Genomic DNA, 12,140 nt, shown 5'->3' on the forward strand with positions numbered 1-12,140 from the left:
TGTGTTTTGAATGATTGCCATTCTAATTGGAGTTAGGTGAAATCTCAGGGTAGTTTTGATTTGCATCTCTCTGATTACTAATGATGTCGAACATTTTTTCATGCATTTATTGGCCATTTGAATTTTTTCTTTTGTGAAGCATCTATTTGGTTTCCTTACCCATTTTTAAATTGGGTTATTTGTTTTCTTAGTGCTGAGTTCCTTTAGTCCTCTGTATATTCTAGGTATTAATCCTCTATTGAAGTAATAGTTGGCAAAATTTTTTTCCCATTCTGTCAGCTCTCTGTTGAGGTTCTTGGTAGTTTTCTTTGCTGTATAGAAACTTCAGTTTAATGTAATCCCAAGTATTGATCTATCTTTTAGTTTTTTGTGCTTTTGGGGTCTTGTTGAGAAAATTTTTACCTGTGCCTGCGTGTTGCAGTCTTGGACCTATACTCTCTTCAAGGAGCCTCAGGGTCTCTGGTCTGATTTACAAGTTTTTGATCCATCTTGAATTGACTCTTGTGCAAGGTGAGAAAGTGAGGTTTATTTCTATTTTTCTGCATATGGTTAATAACCAGTTTTGCCAACACTATTTGTTGAGTGGGCTATCTTTCTTTCCAGTGTATGTTTTTGGCTCCTTTGTAAAAAAACCAATTGGCTATAAATGTGCAGATTTGTTTCTGAGTCTTCTATTCTGCTCCATTGGTCTATGTATCTGTTTTTGTGCCAGTACCATGCTGTTTTTATTACTATGGGTTTGTAGTATAGCTTAAAGTCAGGTATTGCGATTCCTCCTGTCTCTGTCTCTATCTCTGTCTCTGTCTGTCTCTCTCTCTCCCCTTTCTTTTCTTCGTGTGTGTGTGTGTGTGTGTGTGTGTGTGTGTGTTTGTGTGTGTGTGTGCCATTAGGGATGGATCTGAGCTACACCCCCAGCCTTATTTTTTACTTTAAAACAGTCTGGGCTGGAATGTGAAGCTGTCGCTCTCTTGCCACCACTTTCTCACTGGCTGCTTGTCTCTGGAAACCTGGGACTCAGTTATATTTTCTGGTAATGAGTGACAACAGCAAGTATGTTTCTTTCCCTGAGGAGGCGACTCCCTGTCAAGGAGTAGAAAGTGATAGTTCACTTTCAGCTTTCATGTTACACTCTTTAATGTTAGTATTGATGATGGATGCTGATAAGGGATGGAGGTAGCAAATACACAGACTGGCCTGAAAAGAGATAACTGCAAGTGGGGCATGGGTGTATTTGTTTGTTTGTTTTAATCTAGTATGCTAAAATCACAATTTCCTTTGGCTGATTTTAGCAGCTGTAGTCATTCCTGGGGCCTTTTTCAGAGGCTCCATAGCATGATAAAAACATATTGTGGGCTCTAGAAAAGAGGGCTGACTCTCATCCAACACTTGTTAGCTCAATTGCCATGGGAAATTTCCTTGGCCTGTTCAAGCCTCAGTATTCTTATTTGTAAAAATAAAGATAATAACAACTTATAAGGCTGTTGTAAAGATAGAAACTAATATACTTAAATACCTGACTGCCTGGTAGATAGACAATGGTGAGAGCTATTCTCCACCTAATTTTATAATTTTGAAACTTATCATGTACTCTACTAATTTTGCCAGAATGCTTAACCTTTTGATATAGATATGTTCTATATTCTTTCTACTTTCTTCTTTCCATTCTTTTTTTCTTCATCTCTGCCTACCATTTCATTTCATCTCTCTTTAATTTTTCATGTACACTGCAATGATTTATCCCAGAGGTCATGATATACACAAGTAAGACTTAAAGCTATTTTACCACATCATTATAGGATTTAAACAAGACAGACAATTATAAACTAGTCATACGCACATTTATCTGGCAGAACATTGTTTAAAGAACATTAAGACGAGTAGCAAATATCAAAGACAGCTCTCTGTTAAAAATAATAATCCCACGCTGGGCGTGGTGGCGCATACTTGTAATCCCTGTGCTTGGAAGGTGGAAACAGGAGGATCGCGCAGGTTCAAGCCAGCTGCGCTGGCTTAAGAGACACTGTTTCCAAATAAAAATATAAAATAGGTCTGGGAGTGTAGCCCAGAGGTAGAAGGGCTTCCAGGAACCCCACTACCACCCAAAAAATTATAATAATAATAATCCCTCGGGCAAAATGACTTTGTACTTGATCCCTCTAATAGAATTGCTTATTTCTAAGGATGTCAAACTATCTACATGTGGTACTCATGCTTTAGCTTGTATGAATGAAAACAAGACAAAATATGGTATTAACAAATAGCAGAAGGGATTTCCACATAAGAGTACAAGAACAATGAGCATTCCTAGTGCCACACTGGGGTCACTCTGTCACCCAGATCTGCTGATCTCTTTCCCATAATCAAGGGGCTATTTGGCCACTTTAACACACAAGTCAACTGATCCCTAGGACCTTTGTCACAGGATAACAAGTGTAGGATGAAAAAGAATTTCAACATTTTCCCCTTGGACTCCCACCCATAGCATGCACATTTGTTCATATCTCTTAATTCAATTAAACTTTCTTACCATAATTTTGGAGAATTTATTTAATCCCATTGCCAGTAGGCAAGGACTTTAAGTGTCGAGATTCCCGAGGCACTTTAATCCAGCTTCATCTCTTCTGACACAAACAAGAAGAAAAATGATCATTATGAGGCTTTTCAGAAAACATACCATTTGTTTTACGCAGAGATTTATCCCTGGAACAAATTGAGCCTCCAAGTAGTAAAACTGCCATGCACAAGGCTTCTTTAAAAAAAGAAAAAAAAAACAACAACTCTATTTGAAGATATGCCTGGCACTAGAAAATCAGAAGTAAGAGGCAACTGACAGCAAAGCCACTATTCTCTTCAATGTGAAGAAATAAATTCCAAAGCAAATTTCAAAGTCATTGCATGTAAGGCAATATTAAATTATGTCTCAATGGCATATCTCCAGGAGCATGGTCAGGCATTTAGCCACAAAGTCATGTTTTGTGAACGAAAGCACTAAAAAAGAGCTGAGCGAGCCGGCCGTGGTGGCGCACACTTATAATCCCAGCATTTGGAAGGCTGACACAGGAGAATTGCAGTTCATGGACAACCTTGGCTATTTAATGAGGCCCTTTGCAATTCAGTGAGTCCCTGTTTCACAATAAAGAATAAAAAATAAGGCTGGAGGTGTAGCTCAGAGGTAGAATGTCCCTGAGTCCTATCCCCAGCATCGCAAAAAAGAAAAGAAAAGACCTGAATGAGCTCAAGACTTTCCTAAGCAACACCAGTAGCTCTGAGTAGTTAAATATAAGGTTTTTTCTTAGGACCAAGGGGTTTTGTTATTCTTTTAGTTCCATTAGAAGTAAATCAAAAAGTAAAAGGACCTGAGGATAACATGCTAGAGAGATACATAGGATAAGACCCAGATTCTTTATCCTGATCATGAGGATCCCACCTGCCTGCCAGTCTTCTTTCAGTTCTTCCTCAACCCTTACCTCTCCTGGCCTGAAGTCCTGGCCTCAATAATTCTTCCTCAAAGATTATTCTGTTTGAAGCCTTCTCTCCAATAAGTAATCTTACTTCTCATTCACTAGATGAATAACACTCTCTCTCTTTTATTTGTGATACTGGGGATAGAACCCAGGGGTGTTCTATTTCTCTTAGCTATACTGCCAACCTTATTTTACTTTTTATCTTGAAACAGAGTCTCAGTAAGCTGCTGAGGGCCTTGCTAAGTGGCTGAGGTTGGCCTTGGCCTCTTTCTGTTTCAGCATCCTAAGTACTGAGATTACAGGAGTGTACTACCATAGTCAGCAGTATATGAATGAGTCTTGATATTTGTGGTATGGTATATTTTAATGAGAGTAGTTAGGCAAAAAGCAAGCCAACAAATAGAAAAATTCAGATCTTAGTAAGATATCTGTAAAAGCATGAATTACTCAGCTCCCCACAGAGGTATCACCATCCCACTCCCTAATTGTGATATAAATTAGGAAGGCTTGTAATCATTGACCACCTTTTTTGTTATTTATAGTTTTCTAACTTTTGTATCCCCAGACTCTCTCCTGGTGTCTGGTAGATAGTAAACAACCAGTGATACATTTGTCCAAAAGATTAATATATTGTGGTTTGAAGACCTAGTTTAAATCAGAACTGCCAAGTAGTTGTGCCTTGATTTTTATAGGAATCCAGAAACATGTTTTTAAAGAGTGAGTGACTCACTGGGCATGGTGGCGCACACTTGTAATCCCCGCACTTGGGAGGTGGAGACGGGAGAGTCACGCAGGTTCAAAGCCAGCCTTGCTGGCTTAAGAGACCCTGTTCTCAAATGTAAACAAATATAAAATAGGTCTGGGATTGTAGCCCGGAGGGAGAAGGGTTTCCAGGAACCCCAGTACCAGTACCACCAAAAAAAAAAAAAAAAAAAATGAGTGAGTGACTCATTTATTTATTCTTTAAAAATCATTACTCCAGTGAAGTAATTAAGATATTAGTGGTCTTGAAGAATGAAGCGCAATTCAATGCTGAACAAAGGGCAGCACTGAATAGGAGAATCCCAACAGAGAAAGAGTAAGACATATACAGAGCACAGACTGAGGAATGACAGCTCACCTGGGAATGCTAGGGAGTGAGATGGAAGAGTGTAGCTTTTAAGTAAATGATTCAAATTTTTAGTAAATTACTCAAGTTTGTTATTGACATGACAATTAGGGAAGGACTTTCATATTTTAATCTTCATTAAGTACTTCATTATGTTACTTTATGTGCTGATGTATTACTCAAAATAACATCAGTGTCACTATGTCCGTTTTATAGACAAAGAAACTGGCCATTGAGGGATAATTTACCCAACATCCATAGCAGCTGAGTACTCCAGTTTGTCTGGGAACCTAGGTGTGTTGGTCTACACAAAACCTGTACACTTTGAGCCGGGCGTGGTGGCGCACGCTTGTAATCCCAGCATTTGGGTGGCTGAGACAGAAGGATCGCAGTTCGCGGACAGCCTCAGCTACTACTTAGTGAGGCCCTTTGCAACTCAGTGAGACCCTGTTTCAAAAATAAAAGAAAAATAAAATATAGGGCTGGGGGTATAGCTTGGAGTTAGAATGCCCCTGGGTTCCATCCCCAGCACAGAAAGAAAAATAAACTGTACACTTTGACTACACAAAACTCTCAATCAGTTATGTTTTTTAAATTTTGTTTCCAAGTTCCCAAATTGTAATTGAGACCCTTGCTAAACAAATCTGTTCAGCTGAGATAAGCTTCTTTCCAGCCCCAAATATGTTTACTACTAGCTGAGGTCTGAGGTCTCTACCACTCTGTCTTAGAGTTATCAATTCTTTGTTTGGAACAGCTCTTGTCCATCACTCAAGTAATTCACAGTACTTGAAGGGTCATTTTTACAAAGCTAATGAGATGGAAACACGGAGGTATGGCTAATGAGAAGGAGGCAGGGCCAGTGGGGTGGAAGGTGGCAGAGGTGCCAAGTCAGCAACGCTGATGCTGATGTGCTTAACTCAGGTTGCTGGGTTGGGCTTCTTTTCCCATCGGGCCCTACTTCTTCATTCTCTCTAAGCTTGCACCATGAGTGTAGCTGGAACAGAGACATGGGTAGAGCCCAAATGTGGATATTATACTAGAAGACTAAACTAAATAAGCACTCAGAAAGACTTATGGGAGACCAAGGACAGTGCAAAGGGAGGTGTTAGTAAATAGAGTCACCGAAGGGAAATTTCATCCCTCCCTATTGTGAGAGAAATAAGGCAGAATGTGTAGTTCAAATAGAATTGAACTGGATTTTAGTTGCAGAACTACTTAGTCAAGTAAGATATTTCAGAGAACTCTAAAAAGTGAAACATAAAATGTTCTCTGAAGCATGATGAGACCCCAATTGTGTCAGGTCAGACACCTCTCATCACAACCCCCCCAACACGTGCCTGGATTGACAGTGATCCCTTATTGTGCAAAGGTATTGACTAAGGGGTGGGGCACACCAGTAATCCCAGTACTTGGGAGGCTGAGGCAGGAGGATCACAGGTTCAACCAGCATAGCATTTTAGCAAAGCCCTCACCTACTTACTAAGACTGTTTCAAAAGAAAATATAAATAAGGTTGTGGGTATAGGTCAGATATAAAATTCTCCCGGGTTCAATCTCCAGTGCCACATATACATACAAAAAAAAAAAAGGAAAAGAAAAAAGAGGTAATGAATGCAATACTTACCCAAATAACAGAGAAGATACTCAGTAAACATCTTTGTTAGAAGTTAATAGAAGTTAACATAGAGTTCTTCCCAATGATTTAAATCATTGAGGTTTGGGAAATAACTAGTAAGCTCATATTGAATGGATCTTTGACCAGGTGCATTTTCCTTTGGAAAGAATTGTAAGTTCTTCCTATAATTTCTATTTTTGGAATGGAGATGGTTAAAAAGAAAGAAAGCACAAGGATAAGAACTATTTATTATGATTCAGGACATGCAGCTGCCTCCCTGCTTTGAGAGCAGATAAGAGCATCATTTAAAAAAAAATGAAAGTAGAGATAAAGTCACAGTAATACACATTTTTGCAATATCAAGCCAGATAACATTAGAGACAAATACATAAATACTTGTTGCCAAGGGAATATTTTTACAATAAAAGGCATGCATTAAACTCTCACAACAGTCATCTAATAAATGATTCATCCTGACACTTATATTTAATCATCTCCTGCCTTTAATTGCTCCAAGAGCCTTTTAAATTCTATAGCATATTTAAACATAATCAGGGCTATTCTTTGTTCAAGGTTAATTTCTTAGTCAAACTTGTTTTAAAATTAATAAACAATGCAGAGGAAGCATATTATCAATCATATTAAATGCTAATGTTCCAATTATTTTCCTTAGATAAATAGACTTTAACGTGCAATATTTTACTGAAGAGTCTGACAGTTTGAAAGCTTAATAGAAACTACTTGTGATGCCATGCAAAGTTTGCTTTTCAGTGCTTTATTAAATTGATTTTATTTTTTATGAAATTGCTTTTTAATTCTTTTTACAAAACTGCCATATTTTACCTATGTAATTTTATATTGTGAGTCAGTAGTAATATATTTGCTACCTTTAATGAAATGAAAGATAATGGCAGATTAAGAAATATTTGATTTTCTTTAAATTTAGTATTTCTTCCCATGCATATGACAATCTTTAGATAAATAAAAATGCTACTCTGGATTATTACGCTTTTCCACAAGAGGGCTCTTGCAAGGCAAAAATACTTCACATAATGAGTGATTTGCCTACATCTATTGGTAAAACTAGAAAAAGAGGATTTTGAAATATTTCCCTGAGAATTAACTAAATTAAAAATATACTTTAAGCTAAACCAATATTTTAACTAACTAGATTAAGAATAATAACAGCTAAAACTTATCGAGTGTTTTCTTTGTAGCCAGCAAAGTGTTGTTGGATATGTAGCTATTATTATGAATTATATATGAATTATATTTTAGAGTCAATTGTGATTTTGGCTGGAAATGGAGCCAGGTTGCCTAGGTTTGAATTCGCCTTTGTCATGCTTATTATTTCTGTGACCTTGGACAAGATACCTGTTACCTAACTTTATCAAGCCTCAGTTCCTCTGTAAAGTAAAGAAACTTTATGGGTCAAGGGAATTAAGATACATATGGAATTTAGAGATTGTCTGGGATATAATAAGGGCTTTTTAAGTTTTAGCTACTACTGTCCATACAGATAAAAAGAAATTGAGGCAGAGAGATTGAAAGATGGCCCCAAATCACATACCTAACAGACGAGATTCAGCCCAAAAAGGTGATAGAGCACGAAATAACCAATATATCATAAATGTAAAAGAGAGTTGGAGACACCACCTCCTCCTTCTCCCTCACCACTAGGAGCACCAGGCTTCTCCACGCTGCCCACCCTGTAGGAGCTCCTGACACTCTCTGCAGCTATTGATTTATGCAAGTGTTACCACTCATTCTAATGATCATTGATTTGTGTATCAAACTCCATCATACATTACTTGCATTCCAGGATAATATCTCATTTATGTTTACATTCCTATCACCTAGCAGATATTTACCTTGTTAGCAAGGATTAACAAATATGATTTTAAAAATAAGAGCATGCCAATCTATGCAATTATCTTACAGAACATTTTTTCAGTCTCATTTTACAAATGTGGCAACTGAAATTCTGAAAGGTTGTGTCATCAAGATCTTGTATTTTGGAAATAGCCAAGGTATTTGAAAACAGAGCTAGCCCCAAAGCCTCTGATGCTCACACTGTAACAACCCACGCCCATAGACATGGCTGACTGTGCATTTACTAACTGAAGGGAAACTGTGAGAATCCCACCAAGAAAACACCTAAGTGTATTAAAGAAAAAAGACAAGTAGATGGATGATAGCTAGCCAGTTATGTAAGGTTTGTTGTTTTGGATTTACAACTTATTCAATCGAGGAAGATTCTCTTCAAATACATTTGGTCAAATGGTATATTTTTAAGTAAAATTGGAAGCTCTCAAATGAATGTTATAGCTCTTCTTTTAGAATTTTTTGGTGAAAACTTAAAGATGTAATCATGAGGTAATATTTAATTCAATCATAGTGAATAAGAGAGCCATATACTGATTTTCAGGACGAAAGACACCACAGTGAAGCGAAGTTTGATGGGTCACAATCACTAAAGACCAGCCATGCTATTATGAAAGGCAGGCAAGAATTAAATATTTGCCCAGGTAAACTAAAGTCACAAGTGTGGAACACATGAAGAATAAGATTATAAAAGAGAATGTGTCACCCAGATAAGGACTCAGACACCACCTGCTTCCACAGGAGATGTCTGAACAGAGAGTCAAGCGGTGAGTAGGTGTTAAGGAGGTGCAGCTGAAAAGGAGGGAGAAGAAAATCTTTCCAAACAGAGGAAACTGACATGTGTCACAGGCCGGTAGCAGGAGATACTATCCTGATGAGGAAGAAATAAAGGTAGAGCAATGGACAAAGAGAGTAAGTATGAGGGCCAGTATGGTTCAAGAGGAGGCTGGAAGGGTGAAGGCAGACAATTTGCTAACTTTGCAGACATTTATTGAGAATTCACTATATTCTTACTGATAATATAGTAGAGAGGAATAATAAAAATATAAGGCATTTTTCTAAAAAATTAATCAGGTAAGAAAATGAGCACATAGGTACACACACACACACACACACACACACACACACACACACACACACACACACCTAGATATAAGATAATGTAATAGTAGTAAGAACAGATATCATGGGAACACAATAGAAGGACTGATTATTTTTTATTAAGAAGGCATACAAAGGAAGGAATTTGCAAAGACGGTATTGAGCAACTAACATTTGAGCTGAGTTTTAAAAAAGGTATTGCAGACAACTGCCGGAAGAAAATAAATATTTGTCATTCATCTATTAAATAATAAATCCCTTGGGACTGGAGGTGTTGTAGTCCAGTGGTAGAGCACTTGACTATCAGGCCAGAGGCCTCAGGTTCAATCTGCAGCACTACAAACATTGATAATAATTCTTTTGAAGAAACTATATATTTAACATTTCAAGGGAAATTATGTTCTCCACAAAAATTAGAAATGAACTAGTAACAAAAAATACAAGAAAACTCTTAGTACTTGATATTAACTTACATATCTTGCCCGAGCCAGCCAGCAAAAGTACGGGTTCCGAAGAGCAGAGTGATGATGAAAAAATTCAGTTCTAAGAATTTGATTCAAAGAATTTAATTCAAGCCGGGCGTGGTGGCGCACGCTTGTCATCCCCGCGTTTGGGAGGCAGACACAGGAGGATCGCGCTGGTTCGGAGCCAGCCTCGCTGGCTTAAAAGACCCTGTTTCCACATAAAAAGGTTTAAAAAAATAGGTCTGGGAGTGTAGCCCGTGAGAGTGTATCCTGGAGGTAGAAGGGCTTCCAGGAACCCCAATACCACCAAAAAAAAAAAAAAGAAGAAAGAATTTAATTCAAGCATGGGAGGATCGCCAGTCCACTCCCAGGTTGATATCTCCACTGGCCAATCCCAGGTTTATTTCCTTTGAGGTATTTATACAGTTTCTGGTCAATCAACATCCTCGTGCTATCACCACCTGAATACAATAAAGTCAGATCCACATACATCACAGGCAGGTCAATCAATACCCTCGTGCCATCACCACCTGAATACAATAAAGACAGATCCTCATACATCACAGGCAGGTCAATCAATACCCTCGTGCCATCACCACCTGATCTTCTCTCAGACCTTTTACTTTGAACTTTCCATGACCCCAAACCTTGTTGACCCTGGGCGAAGGACGGTCAGCTGATTCAGAAATATTCTTTTAGAGGAACACCTTAATGGCTCCCCATAATCTCTATAAACAATGCATCAGTAAATAAAAAATAATTACACAGGTAAACTAAAGTCACAAGTATGGAACACATAAAGAATAAGAATACTATAAAAAAGAATGTGTCACCTGGGTAAGGACTCAGACACCGCCTCCTTCCAAAGGAGATGTCTGGATGGAGAGTCAAGTGGTGAGTTCTCCACCATAAAAAATTAAAAAATGCTTCGCAACAAATGACATAATTGTCATATCAAAATATGCAAAATGCAACTAAAACATGCATAGACAAAAACTTAGATTAAGTCCACTTATAAGAAAATAAAGAATAATATCAAAACTCTATATATCTACTTCAAGAGGCTGTATGACCCTCAAGTTAAATCCAAAAACAGTAGAAGAGATCCAGGCGTGGTGGTCCCAGTATTTGGGAGGCTGGGACAGGAAGGATCACGTAGGTTCAAAGCCAGCCTCAGCTACGTAGTGAGACTATCAGCAACTTATTGAGACCCTGTTTCCAAATAAAATATATTAAAAATAGGTCTGTGGGTGTATCCCGAAGGTAGAAAGTCCCTGGGTTCCATTTCCATCCTCGGTATCACACACACACACACACACACACACACACACACGCACGCATGCACGCACGCACACACAACGCACACACACGGACACACACAGAAAGAAAATAAAAGAAAAAAAGAATGACACATTCAGAAGCCCAATGAATAGAAAACATACTATAAGTCAAAAAATAAAAAGTTACTTATTCAAAAATATAACAGAATTATATTCTCTCAGAATACATAAAAAGAAAGCAAAATTAATACCAGGAGGCAAAAAAGTAACTTTGCTGTAGATATATAGATATTCAAAGATATTATAAACAATGCTGTCAATAATTTCAAAAGGTAAGTGAAATAAACAAGTACGTTGAAAACAAAACATAAAACAAAATAGGAATCACTGGAAATTTTTAGTTCTTATATAGTTAATAAAAATGAAGAATCTATTCATAGAAGTAGTTTTTTTCTTTGTGCTTCCTAGTATCTAAAACCAAGAATCTGTTCAGCACGATTACTCAGCATCTCCCAAGTGCCACCACTAGGTGGCAAACGCTTCCAAACTATGGCCGGCGCCTGCAGCGACCTGGAGAGCCTGCTGGACACCATTTTTGTGTTCTCCAGAAATCCTTAACAAAATGTTCTAAAACATTCTCATCGTTGTCATTTGGAGAACCCGCATTGTTTACATGAAACAAAAAAAGCAACAGGAACAAAATTGTATTGAAAATGTCAAAGCCCAGGTTTCATTAGCAGAAGTTGAAATCCCACTCGAACAATAGAACCTTCCACTTCAGGCTCAGAACAAGGCCAAAGAAGTGGAGCAGCCTTGTCACAGACTCCCATCTCCATGACAACCTCATTGGTGCCATGCACAATTAAAGCTACAGTGTCTTTTTTTTTTTTTTTTTTTAGGGAAAAAAATTTTTGAGTCCTAGCTGGTACTCAGTTTTTAGAAGAAATTGAATCCATTTTAATTAGCAAGGCTGTGTTATTGGAGGAGGGGAAGACACAGATTTGAAAACGCTTCACATACGTGACCCTGTCTTTTTCATCCATTAGTAAATGAAAATATGTACTTTGGGATTTGTTGTACTGAAATTATCACTATCCTATTTAGCTTTCTTTGACAGCAGCTCTTTTGTGCCAGGCATTCTCAAAAATCCTGGTCTAATTTTAAAAAAAGAAAAAGAAAAAGAAAAAAAAACCTCAGCTCATCCCTTAGCAATTAAATTTTGACC

This window comes from Muscardinus avellanarius (genome assembly GCF_963383645.1).
Source record: "Muscardinus avellanarius genome assembly, chromosome: 3".
In the NCBI taxonomy this organism is placed as follows: Eukaryota; Metazoa; Chordata; class Mammalia; order Rodentia; family Gliridae; genus Muscardinus; species Muscardinus avellanarius.